Source organism: Lissotriton helveticus, chromosome 4_1 (genome assembly GCF_964261635.1).
Source record: "Lissotriton helveticus chromosome 4_1, aLisHel1.1, whole genome shotgun sequence".
Taxonomy (NCBI): Eukaryota; Metazoa; Chordata; class Amphibia; order Caudata; family Salamandridae; genus Lissotriton; species Lissotriton helveticus.
In genome coordinates this window covers 429,032,635-429,046,417 of record NC_136063.1, presented here as the reverse complement: position 1 = coordinate 429,046,417, position 13,783 = coordinate 429,032,635, and the positions used below count along the sequence as shown (strand labels likewise).

Sequence of the window (13,783 nt, the reverse complement as noted above, 5' to 3'; positions counted from 1 at the left end):
AAGGGTCTTCAAGTAATTCATGGTTCCGGTGGTGGCTTTTCTGAGAAGATCAGGGCACTAGGTTTTCCCGTACCGGGGCGACTGGCTTATAAAAGGATCCACCTTTCATTCAGCCAAAAGCTTGACTCTTGTCTGTCTGAAGCTATTCGAAACTCTAGGCCTCAAACAAAACAGGGAGAAATTCTCTCTAATTCCATCAAGCTCAAGAGTTTTCCTGGGATCAATTATAGACACGAAGGTTGCAAAGGCCTTTCCTACTACAGAGAGGATTCATTGACTCAAGACAACAAAATCACTGTCAGCAAGAAAGTCCACTTATATACAAAAGTACAAATTGATGTTGGGGATGATGTTATTCTAAATTCCATTGATTCCAAACTGCTGTCTTCGTATGTGTCCATTACAGGAAGAGCTGGACAAGCAAAGCAGGGAACCTTCGAAAATTTCAACACATCACCCCACAGATGAGCCGTCAATGTCTTGGTGGAAGGACACAAACAATATTTCACAGGGTCTCTCATTCATTCCTATTTGACCACACATAATGATGACTACAGAAGCCTCCTTGGAGGGATCGGGAGCTCACATGCAGGACTTGGAAATCTATGGAAAGTGGACCGCCTAGGTAGCTTCATCTCACATCAATCTACTGGAGCTGAACGTGGACTTCCTAGGTCTTGAAGATTTCCTCCCCAGGCTCTGCAACTTCTCAGTATTAGTGAGAACAGACAACACTACCACCATGTATTAGCTCTCCAAACAAGGAAAAACAAGATCAAAGATTCTCTCAGTTCAAGCACAACGGATAATCGGAATGAGCGCTCACAAACAACATCACCCTAAAGGTCGAACATCTCCCAGGGGAAAAGAACAAATGAGCGGGTACCCTAAGAAGGACATTCCAACAATGCCACAAGTGTTTCAACATTGGGGAACTCTGAACCTGGATCTCTGCGCTGCCCTACGCAACAAGAAATGCCAGTTGTACACCAGGAGGTACCCTCAACCAGGATCTCGGGGAAATGCATTCCATCTGACATGGACAAGAATATTCACATATGCATTTCAGCCTTTTCGGCTCATCCCATGGTCATCAAGACAATTAAACAGGAACATTGCCATCTTATGTTAATAGCTCCAGCTTGGCCAAGATAAAACTGGTACACCGAGCTTCTTTGCCTGTCGAAGTGTTCTCACCTCTTATTCCAACCAGCAGAGGATCTTCTTTTATTGAATGAGGGACAAGTTATTCATCCACAGATTTGAGCTCTAAACTTGTCCGCTTGGCTCCTCAAAACACTGAGTCCGAAACAATGTGTCTCTCGGAGGAATGAAGAGTAATTCTCTGACAAGCTCAAGTGGAGTCCACAAATACATGTTTTTCTGCAATGTGGGAGAGGTTTTGTGTCTGGTGTAATTCTCAATCTCTCTTTATGGTCCAAGACACTTTTTTTAACGTGCTTTATTGTTTTTCAATTTACAGGTATTTCACACACTTATTCTAGTCTTATTACCGTCTCATTACAAATATGTTTGTAAATTATACATCGTCCATGATATGACATATCAGTTGGCAGGGTTAAGACAATTAGGCAATCAATATACTCTGGTATGCAGTTTTATAAAGAGAGAAACAGTCGCAGACAAAAAGATTAGACACCCCCCCTTCCTCCCGAAACTAGCTTGAATGGTCCATTTTGGTTTATGGTGTACATGATGGGGGGGACTTGTAAGGGACCTTGGTATGGTAGTGTGTGGATATGCCCCCAATGTGCTGGTAGGTAGTTGGGGAGAATAAGCGTTAGTTTATGCTTGTTAGGTATCGGATATGTGTTCCAGAAATTCCTCCAGCAGGTGAGCCCAATCCATCGAGATTGGTTTCTTACGAAGCCCTCTATATTCCTCTCTCCTCAGAGCCGTGCCTTCTGCAATGACCTGTCACGTGTCGGATAGGGACATTGTCAACATCACTGAGTTAGCATGAGCCCTGCAGCCACAATGCTGCTTTTGTGCATGTTACTACATAACTTTATTTTTGTAAGAATGTTTATGCCTTTCAAATAGAACTGTTTGCTGTGTTTGTACTCTGCTTATTCCTGGAGTTTAGTCTGAACATGGTGAGCAAGGTAGATAAACAATGCCCCTTGTTATTCTGTTCTGGATAGGCCCTAGCACCTAGACGAAACACACTAACGCAGCTGCTTCTGGAAGCTCTTACTTTGATATTACGAGAATGCATGTTTAGCTGACAGAAACTTGGAGAGGGACCTTTCCAGGGAGAAGAGCAACACCCAGCTTCGATGTAGAAATCCCATCTATGCTTCAAGGTATGGGGTATGCTGACAAAACTCAGAGATCTTCTATTATATAATAATACTCATTCCTAAGGGGAGGGGAGGGAGGTTAGGCTTTATAGTCCTTTCTCCATTGTCTTTATACAATGACATCACCCTTCATAATGTATGGACTGGCTGCGATGTTAATTGTATTATTGTTGTGCATTTTTCTACTTTTGGCTTGAATACTGCATGTTAGAGCACGTCAGTTAGAATAAACATTTTAAACTATATTTGTGCCTCTGTCAGACCTTATTGTGGACAGGAGCGAGATTGTAAGCGAAAAGGTGTGTCTTGCTACACGATTCCTGAGAGATCTGTTAGTGTTGTGTTCTGGGTTGTCTAATCATTTGTGTCTCTGTATTTGTGTAGGAGAGCAAGTGAGACACTATAGCTAGTTAGTCCTGGGCTCGTGGGTACTAATGTTATTATGTTGCGGAAGATGCACTGCTAGTTTGATATGGTTACTCGATAGTTTAAACGTTTGTGAAATTTGGTGGTGCTCAGCCTGGAGGCGTCGAGGGTCCGACGGCGCCGGTTGAAATAATTGCGGACGTACGACTAGAGATGCTCTAGTTGTATCCCATGGTTGGCACTCATCATTAGTTGTCTTTCCTTAGGGTAAGAAAACGACTTCCATTCAATATTTTCAAAATTTGATCATTTATTACTTTACTTCATTTCAAATATTTCATCTTTGAAAACTCAGTTCAATTTCAATACAGATCATATTGATTCTTTGCACAAGTGTGGACATTGTCATTCATGTGGGTCCAATGCATTTCGGGCATTGATGGAAAGCCCTTCGTCAGGGAATTGACACTACAAATGATAATAACGACATGTTTTAGTCTGAAATCAAAAAGTAAATATATACAGACAACCATGCAAAACGGAAGCCAACATTAATCAACACAACGTGATCCTATTCAAACTCATGCCGTTTGAAAAACTTTTGTGTGCGAAGCATGCAAATAATGGCTCAAAGTGACAATGTGGGGATCAGGGTGAAGGAGTAAAGAACGGGCTGTGTAGGATTACATTTAAACCGGGTCTGTGGCGGAGTTGCCATTTAATCAACGTAAATATGCCATAAGGTTACCATTGCACTTACATGTCGATTGTTTGATCGAGCTCGTACGATCTAGAAAAGGAAAATAAACAGAGAACCGTCAGCGCCTCTGGGCGTGCGGATTCCAAAGAGACTCGCATCTAATAGTAGTGGATTTATGACCACTCACCTGGAAAGAAATTCGGTGGCGAATATTATCGGCCGGTGATTTTCTGTTTGGAAACGCCGGTGAACGCAAAGGGTTCCCGCGTCAGTTTCTAATAGAAACCGCGATCACATGACTAGTCACGTGTGAACAAGGTGGAGGACAGACTAGACAATGGCAATGGTTGAGGAGTATCTTGGAAAAAAGACTCCCATATACTGGTGGTATTACAGACCAAGGGAATATGAATGAAAATGAAAGGAATAAAAAGAAGGAAAACCGGTGTGTTTGATGTTCATAAATCAAGGATGTGAATGATGGGTGGTAATTCAAAAAAAAGAAGAAGAGGGGCGGGGTTTGGAGAGATGATGTATGTCAATGGTGTAGGGAACATACACATTATTAATCAACTCGGTGCTCAGAGCAAAACACTTTACAGGTAACATGCAAATTCTATTCTCTCGTTCAGTCCCGAGGGATTCTGGGTCGTTAGTTTCTGAATCCAATAGTTTTCCCTTCTTAATAGGAATTTGTTATTGTCTCTCCCTTCTTGTTTAGTTACAGTCTCAAGTTCAATAAATTTGATTTGAGAAACGTTGTGAGATTTCTCGACAAAATGGGCTGATAATGCTGATTTGGAATTTTTTAATCGGATGTTCGATTTGTGTTCTGTGAGACGGACTTTAATTCGACGTTCGGTTTTCCCGATGTACATTTTCCCACATGGGCACTTTATTCCATAAATTAGATTGGCAGTATCACATGTTGCGTTCACTTTGAGTTTAATGGTGTGACCTTGACTTGGGTGGTTGATGGTGTTGCCCTTGATTATATTATTGCAGTTGCCGCAATTTAGGCAAGGTTTAGTACCTGTGTAGGTTGTATTTTCCTCTGGTTTCTGTGAAAGGATTTCTCCCAAGTTTTTAGCCCTGGTATATGCAAATATTGGGGGTTGGATAAATGCATTTTTGAAATCTGGTTCCATATTGAGTATAGCCCAATGTTTCATGATGGTTTGTTTGTATTTATGACTGCTCGTGGAGTATTTTGAGACCACTACTATGCGTGTTTGTTCAGTTTTCGTAGTAGGTGTCAACAGTTTGGGTCTATCCTGTTTGTCAATTCTCAATTTGGTTTCCTCGATAAGGGTCTCGGGGTACCCTCTCTTTGTGAACTTTTGTGACATTTCCATAAGTCTCTGATTGAGTGTTGTTGTATCCGAGGTGATCCTTTTCACTCTTGCCATTTGTGAATAAGGTAAATTACGTATTAAGTTCGGTTCATGAAAACTGGAATGTAACAGTAGGTTGTTCCTATCCGTGGCTTTTACATGCAAGTCTGTGGTGAATCCGTTCGGTGTTCTTGTAACTTTCACATCTAGAAAGTTAACCGATGTTGCCGAAATGTCCCAGGTCAGTTGAATCCTCTGGTCAATGGTATTGAATTTAATGAGTTCCGTTCTCAGTGATTCCTCAGTGTCCGCCCATATAATGAAATAGTCGTCAATATATCGAGTTAGCATTTTCAAATGATTGGTCCAGTTTGTGTTCGTCAGGATGTGTTGTGTTTCATACCAATGCATGAATAGATTCGCATATACGGGTGCGGCGGAATTGCCCATAGCCATCCCGGTTAGTTGTTGATACCAGTGTTCTTGGGATTTGAAGTAGCTGTGGTATAAAGTGAAATGCATGAGTTCCATTAGAAATACTTGGAAATCGTGGTCTAAATCAGTGTTCAACAACGCAGATTCCAAAGCTTCTATCCCCATGTTGTGGGGTATGCTTGTGTAAAGACTGCAAACGTCTGCAGTACATAGGGTTACTATCTCAGTGGGATGGAGTTTGATTTGTTCTAGTTTAAGTAGAAACTGTGTCGTGTCTTTGATGTATGTATCCATAGCATGGACTGATGGTTGTAAATACCTGTCGATTAGTTGGCCGATAGGTTGATGTAAGCTACCTACTGTGGAGACAATCGGTCTCATGGGCGGGTTAGTGAGATTCTTGTGAATCTTGGGTACCATTTTAAAAATTGGACTTCTCGGATTAGTGGTAATGAGGAAGTTTTTTGTTCTATCTGTGATGGTCCCTTGTTTGTGCGCCTGATCGATGATGTTTTTTAGGGTATTCGAATATTCCATGGTAGGGTTGGAATCCAATTGTTTGTAGGTTGCTGTGTCCGTCACATGTTCGATGGTTTTGTCCTTGTACATTGTTGTGTTCATGATAACGATCGCTCCTCCTTTATCAGCTTTGGTGAAGGTGATTTTGTTGTTCTTTGCCATTCTTTTCAATGTATCCCAGTCTTTTTGTGTCATATTTTTGTTTTTGGGTTTCACATGTTTGATCTTCATGAGGTCTTGCTTGACCAAATTTTCAAACAAATCGAGTGTTTTGTGGCTGGTAGGAGCTTGAAATGAACTTTGTGGACGTAGTCCCAGTAATTGATCTTTGTCCTGCTGTGGGCGTTCTGGTACTATGTTGTCGAAAAAATGACGTAGTTTAAGTTTTCTCATCAACTTAAAAAAACTAACTTCCAATTCCAAGTGGTCTGTAGAGGTAGTGGGAACAAATGAAGTGCCTTTCTCCAATAACTTCATTTCGTATGCATTAAACTTTTGGTCACTGATGTTGATTACTAGATGTTCTGAGGTTAGTTTTTCTTTGGTTTCTTCTCCTTCTCTTTGGTTGAAATCGTTGCACTTCTGGTACTCGGAGGGTCCCTTTTTTTCTCTTTTTCCTTTTCTTTTCCCTCTCCTGGGTCTCCTTTTTGGGCTTGGCCCTGGTCAAAAAAAGGACTGCTTTCATGTGTTCGACTGGTAGTTGGTTCCACTGTGGGTGTGGGTTCTTGTGGAGTTCGTGTACCTTGTGGTTTCCGTGGTCTTTGACTCGCCTCGCTGTCGGTAGATGAAGTATCCGTGTTAGAGGTGTAGGGACGGTTTCGTCTTTTTTGGGCATAAACATCAGCCCAGGTATAGACCTCTCCCAGTCTATAGTCCAAGGTATCCCGTTTGAATTTTCTAACTTTGCGTTCATTGATCTCTCTGGTGTGACGATCAATTTGGTTTTTAATATCTTCTAAGGTAGTTTTGAGTTCATCCTCGGACATCATTTTTGATAATTTTTGATAATTCTGTCGATGTCTCCTCTATTTCGTTGGAAATTTCTTCCAAGATGGAAGAAAGCTCTTGGATGATTAGAAGGATGAGATCCAATGAGCACTTATTCAGTATCTCGTACCAGCGTTCCTGGAATTTCTTTGAGTGCTTACATAGAGATGGTTTGAGTGGGTACTAAGGCAGTAGGAAGACACAGCCCCTATACACCAAGGTCCATAATCCTGTGCATAGTTCTGTGCATATGCAGAATCCGTACAATAGGCCCAGAAAAGAACCTCCTCCCCCCAAGCCCTCTCACTTTATGCCTTATGTGACTTCCATCATTGTGTCAGCATTCTTTTTGCCAATAGGAAGGAAAGGTCAGCAAAGCGTCTGAGCACTTTAGCTGTTTTGGGGAGTGGGGTCAAACCCAGGATACAGGATTCTATTGACAACTAAGGGGCTATCCCCGACAGATGTGAGAGGCCCTCTGAAACTTCACCCCAAAACCCGGACAGAGATGGGCATGACCAGATCATTTGGATTAAGTCTGCGTTAGGTGTATGACAACGTGGGTACCCCGTAGAGGCCAACAGGTACATCACATGCACCTTGTGTGATGTAAAATATGCTCTATGTAGTATTGTGAGCTGTATGAACTAAAACTGGGTATTACGGGAAATCTGCTTCGGGTATTCAAGTATAGTGGCCCATTTCCTATCAGACAGGGCTTTCGCTAAGTGAGTTTCCCATTTCTGTTTTAAGGGGAGCAACGAGGTTGAAAGATGTTCCCTTAGGCCCCAATATAGCCAGCGTAACACATGGTTCCTGTGACCCATTGTGTGAAGTGTTCGGAGCAGTTCAAATGTGGGGGGTCTTTGTTCTCCAGTACCCAGTGTTGACGAACGTTATGGAGGATACTAGCATGGGTTAGTAATAATGTGTTGGGTACCCCGTGGGTGTGCACAAATTCCGCATGTGGCATAAGAGTTCCGTCCTCAAACAGGGATCCTACTGTTGCCACCCAGCCCTCTCCCATGAGGCTAGCCTGTGGGTCGTCAGTGTCCCCATTGGTGTTGGTATACCACAAAGCAGGATATTCGGTGTGTAAAGGGTGGGCGTGTTAGTGTATTTTAGGGCCATTTTCCAGTAGTGCATAGCAGTCCTAAGCAACAATGAGCCTGCCTGTTGTTTTGCGGAGTCTGAGTAAAGTAGGGTTTGAAATGTCCCTTGTCGTAGTTGTATGGGTGTGTTGCCGATCTTAAACAGGTTGTGACCAGCCAACCAATACGCTAACCATTAAAGTTATCCAACTATACAATACGCTTTAAAATCTGGGGCTCCCATACCGCCTTTTGTCGTTGGCAACTGGAGTTTAGACATGCTAATCCTATGACGTTGACCTCCTCCCCAGATCAAGCCTATCAATAAAGAGTCCAGAAGCCTAAATACCCAAGCAGGGATCACTATTGGCAAATGTATAAAATGGTATAACAATTTCGGCAACATTACCATCTTGACCACTGCTAGTCTACCCGCCGTGGATAATGGTAATTTAACCCAGGAGGCCACTTGTATTTTCAAGGAGTTAATCGTGTGTACTAGATTCCCTTCCAGGATGTCCTGTGTATCTTTTTAGATCTGGATGCCTAAATATCTACAGGTGACTGGCTCCACTTTCAGTTGTACCATACCAAATTGCAGGGTCGCAATGTGTAAGAGCCATAGAAGGAGTACACACAAAACTTGGTAGTATTGATCAGCAGCCCTTACAGGGTACTAAATCATGAAGCAGAGAGGCCAGAGTATGCATTTCCAGGCGTAGATCTCTGACATACAAGAGCATGTCAAGTGTGTAACTCGACCTATCGGTATCCCGATTGTTGGCATCGCCCGGCGGAGGTGTTGGGCCAGTGGCTCGGTCCAACAGACTCGTTAAGGTGTCTATGAGGGGCTTGCTTCAGGCCCATCCTCGGGTTAAATCTCTGCCAGTAGCATGTTAACTAAAGACAGTCTTACCGCAGCTGATGAGAGCTCCTTTTGAACCAATCCATATAGCTGATTTAAAGTTTCTGTCCTGGAAAGTTGCTTGTCCTTTAGCCATCACCTCTGCAAGAATAAACAGAATTCAGGCATTGACAATCCATGAACCATATTTGCAATTTCGAGAGGACGAGGTCATTTTGAGAACCAATACAAAGTTTATCCCAATAGTCCCAACAACTTTTCACCTCAATGAGCCTATTGTATCACTAACTTTTTTCTGTAACCCATCTTCACCAGCTGAAAGAGCCTTACATTCACAGGATATTAAACACTGTCTCATGTTTTACATAGACAGAACTAAATCGTTCAGAAAATCCTAGCAACTCTTAGTTTCCTTTGCTTCGCCAAGAAAAGGACAAGCTCTGGCAAGAGTGAGTATTGCTCGCTGGGTAGCTGCAGTGTTTGCGTTCTGCCTTGAGAAAGCAGGGAGACCACTGTTGGGGACAGTGAAGGTACACTCCACAAGGAAGGTCGCTGCTTCCACAGTCCTGTTTACGGGAGTATCACTTCATGATATCTGTAGGACGGCCATGTGGGTTAATGCCCATACTTTCACGAAACACTGCTGCCTGGACTCATGGCATAAAGCTGATGTGGCAGTCAGACAAGCTATGTTACGGTTCCTATTTTCCTAAGGTATGCACGTTTACATCTTTACTGTTTATAGCTGATTTTGATATGTCTCTCTCCCTCTACTGTTGTATTGAATTATATGGTTTTATACATATATATATATTCACTGAAAAAACATAGGTTATAGACCATATATAGTTAGGAATTAGCATTTACAAAACCTTGAAAATTCACTGAAAAAACCATAGGTTATAGACCATTTATAGTTAGGAATTAGCATTTTTAAAACCTTATTTTACTCACACAAAACCATTGAAATTCGCATATATAGTTAGTTGCACTAAGTTTGAAAGGAAAGACAACAGTGGAAGGTTCCCAAGAAAACAGCACCTAGTCAAAGATTCCCCAGGAAAAAAAATTTGGGCCCACCCCCTAGTACACGGGGCAGTCTGTGTGCACACTCCACAACACCCACTGTTACAGTGTAGGTTCAAAACATGAACTATGAAAGGAATTGGAGAGAAAGGGTCAAGGTGCACCACTTAAACGTTTTTAGAAACTGTTATCTCTGTTAAGGTAAACAGTAATGATCACATCAACTATTTCTTGTATTCTTGAAGTTTCTTTATTCAATTCAGTTGAAAAGCTATACACAGGGTCTACAGCCGACGCGTTTCGTCCTCAAGGGACTTCTTCAGGGCTGTTACAAAAAAACAATATACAAAACATACAATTAAAACTTAGATTAAAAGAACATTTAAAAAGCAACTAAGCTAGTGCAAAGAAGGCCAGGCTTCACTAACAGTTCTATGACAAGTTTAAGTCTAGTACAGGTCCTACAGTAACGACACCACAAGTTAGGATGTGTGTAAAGCTGACTGATTATATCAGAATTTTTTTTGTTTTTGTTTTTGTTAACACAGCTTCTTAACTGTTGTTAATGCGAGCAGTGATGTTCCAAATTAAAGTCCTTTGTCAAGACTATCTGTTTGGTTTGAAGACAACACAACATGATCACAATGACTCAGTCACAATTTCATTTGTGATCCTCATTTATCTCATTAACGGCTTCACAATTGGCATAGATAAAGACAATACTGTTTCAAAGACAATCATGTTTCTAATACCTGCACATCATTCTCCAGATCAGCATGCCCCGCTATTATTAATGGCACCCAACCCTGAGATTATTGGCCACAGTAAGAATTGAAGATTAAAACCCCAGGTATCGATAAAGGGGGACAGAGGCTAATAATATGTGCTAAAGACAAGCAAGGAATCATACCAAGATAGTAGCTAATGGTGATGTCCCTGGATCTCCTCCCGTTGTAGAGGGGTATATATGTTTGTCCGCGATGTTGCACTATAGTACATATGGCATCTGAGAATGATCAACACAGGGTCCTTAATAAAAGCTGGCTGGAAGGAAGGAGATAAGCCACAAGTAAATATACCAAAGTAGGAACTGTTGATTCCATTAACTGGAATAGGGTTGAAAGATTTATTTTTTTATTTTTTAACATACCACGTTTTACAGACACCTATCCGTTTTAATTCTGTTCCAGAAGATCAGTTTCTCAAAGTGACCGTAGAGGTCTATTCGGATTTGATTAAATCCAAATTACGCCAGTGATATGGTATGTTTAAGTATTGTACATTCAAGCCACCTGTAAGATAGACAAGAATTAGAAAGGTCTCCTAAGGAAGGATGGTAAGGGCTAGTGCACTCCTTTTTAGATATTGTTAAGTGTCAAGCTATAAGTGGTAGACAAGATCATGACACTTACATCCCAATAAGGATAATGTTCCAATCGCTGTGAACCAGGGTAAAAGAGTGGGGGAGAGCTCCGTCTGTTGTCTGTGATAGGCAAGAAAATGGAAGAGATAAACATTACTTGATCTTAAAGTGTCATGGTAAACGGCGTTATATGAATAATAAGCCATGAAGCTAAGGGAGGTAGTTGCATCCCATGGCCACACCTGATCAACATGCCGTTATATGGCAATTGAGGAGGAAGTAAAAACCTCATCATCTCATATTAATGAGCAACATTAAGGCCTTTTCTATTTATTTCCTCTTTTTAGTAGGAGAATGGATAGTAGTTCTGTTGCAGAGAACCTCTAACAAGGGAAGATAAAGAGAACCCTTAATGAGCTTCCTGTTTGTGTATGGCATCTAGGTAAAAGTGTTGGCATGTCTAAGTGGGTTCAATGAGAAAAAATAATAATATAATAATAACTTATACCCATTGTATTTATTTGTTGTCAGCTGCCTGGCAAACATAGTAGTAAAATGCAGCCCCTCCATTTCTAACACTTAGGGTGAAGATAACCTTGATTCCCCAAGACTATCAATGGGGTTTTCTAAAAGAACAAGTGGCAAGCCTCTTGGTTCAGGGCCAGACTCCCTTTTAACCCCATACCTAGTCAGTTCAAACATCCCCTTTACCTTAATAAAGTGAGCTGCAGCATCCCCTGGTTCATCCGTGGCTCGGTGAGAGAGGGGGTGAAAAGCGTCACCCTCCGTCAAGTTCCCGCACAGAAATGCCATTTTCTGCTGGGTTTAAGTACTAGAGTAAATTGCCTAACACTCCCTACACCTGGTTTCAATAAAACCGGCAAAAACAGCAAAGTAGGCGCCGGCCATGTTGGATAGGTGTTCGGTGTAAAGATTACACTGCCAAAGGAAGCCACGCGGCCGCCATATTGTGTAAGGGCGGAATACCAGGTTATGATGAAGCATACAATGCATCATACCGCCTTGAGTATAACATGTAACACAAGATAAAGAGCCCAGAACATTTGATACACCCTTATTGTATTACTGGGTTCAGTGATTGAGTTATAAGCGTCCGCAGCGACGATCCTCAATGTTATGCAAAGTCGCGGCGGCCATTTTGAGTTGGGAGAATCTATTGTAGGACAAATCGGCGAAAAGTTAAGTTCCCTATATGCAGCTCGGAAACAAAAATGCCATTTCCAAGTCTGTAACGAAAAAAGGCGGGCCATTGCTGATGTTAAACTTCATCTGTATAAAATGTTGATTTTTGTAGTACTTAAATAAATAAACGACGGCTGGTTGAAAGAATAAATTCTCGCAGCTATGTCAATGTGCGAAGATAGCAGTGGGCATCCCTATGGGTAATAAGAGTAACAAAAATTGTTAACTCTTGTAATAACCTCCAGGTGTTTTTCCTAAGACACGGAGGCCATATTATGTAAGTATGGCTTCCGTGAGTCATTCTAAGCCGGAATTTAAAACATATGGAAGTGTGGCGGCCATATTGGATAAGTTTGGAAAACTGGGAACCTTGAGAGCATTGCCTACGTATTGGTACATACCTGATCTAATAAAGAGTTCAGAAAGAGAAGGTTTTCATGAGAGTATAGATCCTCAGTGAGGGTGAAAAAGGTACAATTTAATCGTTCTGATAGGTGTTATATAGTATATTTATAAGAGAACAAGAAGAATAAGAAAGAGAGAACGGATCCGTGGGCTTCCCACCCAAAGAATCCTCCCATAGGGACCCGTTTTAAATATCCCCTTGTCCAAAAGCCGGGTATGATTTAAGGGGTGGCAATGCAACATGCAAAACAATGTGCTACAGGTATATATTGATAAGTACATAACAAGTGTGTTTCTACAGGAGACAAACATTAAATAGTCCCAATAAGCTGTTGACGCTGACACACAAACATCAATTTAAACCTTATCATGCAAAATTCGCCAAAGACATTCAAAACAACTTATGTCTCAATATACAGCTAGTGCATTAATCTGCAGTCATAAACCAAAATACAGCTAACGGGTAATATATAATCAATACAAACATATTTCTGTCATTCGCAAATACGACCAGACAACAGACAATTTTGTTCCCTTTTGATCTTGATATTACGACGTGTATTAATACACGAAGGTCAGAGTAAAGGAAACCACCAATGTTGACACATTGGTGTCAGTTTTGAGTGCGGAGTGGTATTATTGCTTTTTCTCTTTTTAAAGACTATGAAATAAGGTAATGCATCTCGTCATCATAATTGTGTCCCATTTCAACACTCCTCATTCTACATATCCACTCCGCTTCCCGCTTTCTTAGGGCTAAGATCCGATCACCTCCTCGGGGGTTCGATGGGACATGGTCAATCCCCATGAACTATAATGTGTCCTCTGGCTTATGCTTGTCTTGCATGTGAAATGTCATCGCATATTTGTGATCATTGTTGCGATGAGCCCTAACATGTTCCTGAATCCTCAACTTCAGGCGTAGTTTTGTGCTGCCCACATAGATTTTATCGCATGGACAGCCTACAATGTACACTACAAAAGTCGTGTTGCAGTTTATGAGGTGCTTGATCCTATGTGTTTTGTTTGTGTTGAAACAGAAGGTTTTTGTTTTATCCCTTCCCAGACTGCATACATTGCAGCTTCTGCACGTAAAAAACCCCACAGTTTTTGGTGGAAGCCAACATGGTTTCTGTTTCTCAGTGGTCACAAGACTGGGACATAA

At 41.5% G+C, this 13,783-nt stretch overlaps 1 long non-coding RNA gene across 1 annotated transcript; it reads right to left on the bottom strand.

The window, feature by feature from the left end:
• Positions 1-9,690: 9,690 nt before the first annotated feature.
• LOC144827176 (uncharacterized) lies at positions 9,691-11,324 on the bottom strand. Its single transcript, XR_013610059.1, has 4 exons — positions 11,060-11,324; positions 10,798-10,939; positions 10,558-10,691; positions 9,691-9,972 (listed from the first exon to the last, which is right to left on the bottom strand). It is a non-coding gene; the product is annotated as an uncharacterized LOC144827176 (long non-coding RNA).
• Between the last annotated feature and the right edge of the window lie 2,459 nt (positions 11,325-13,783).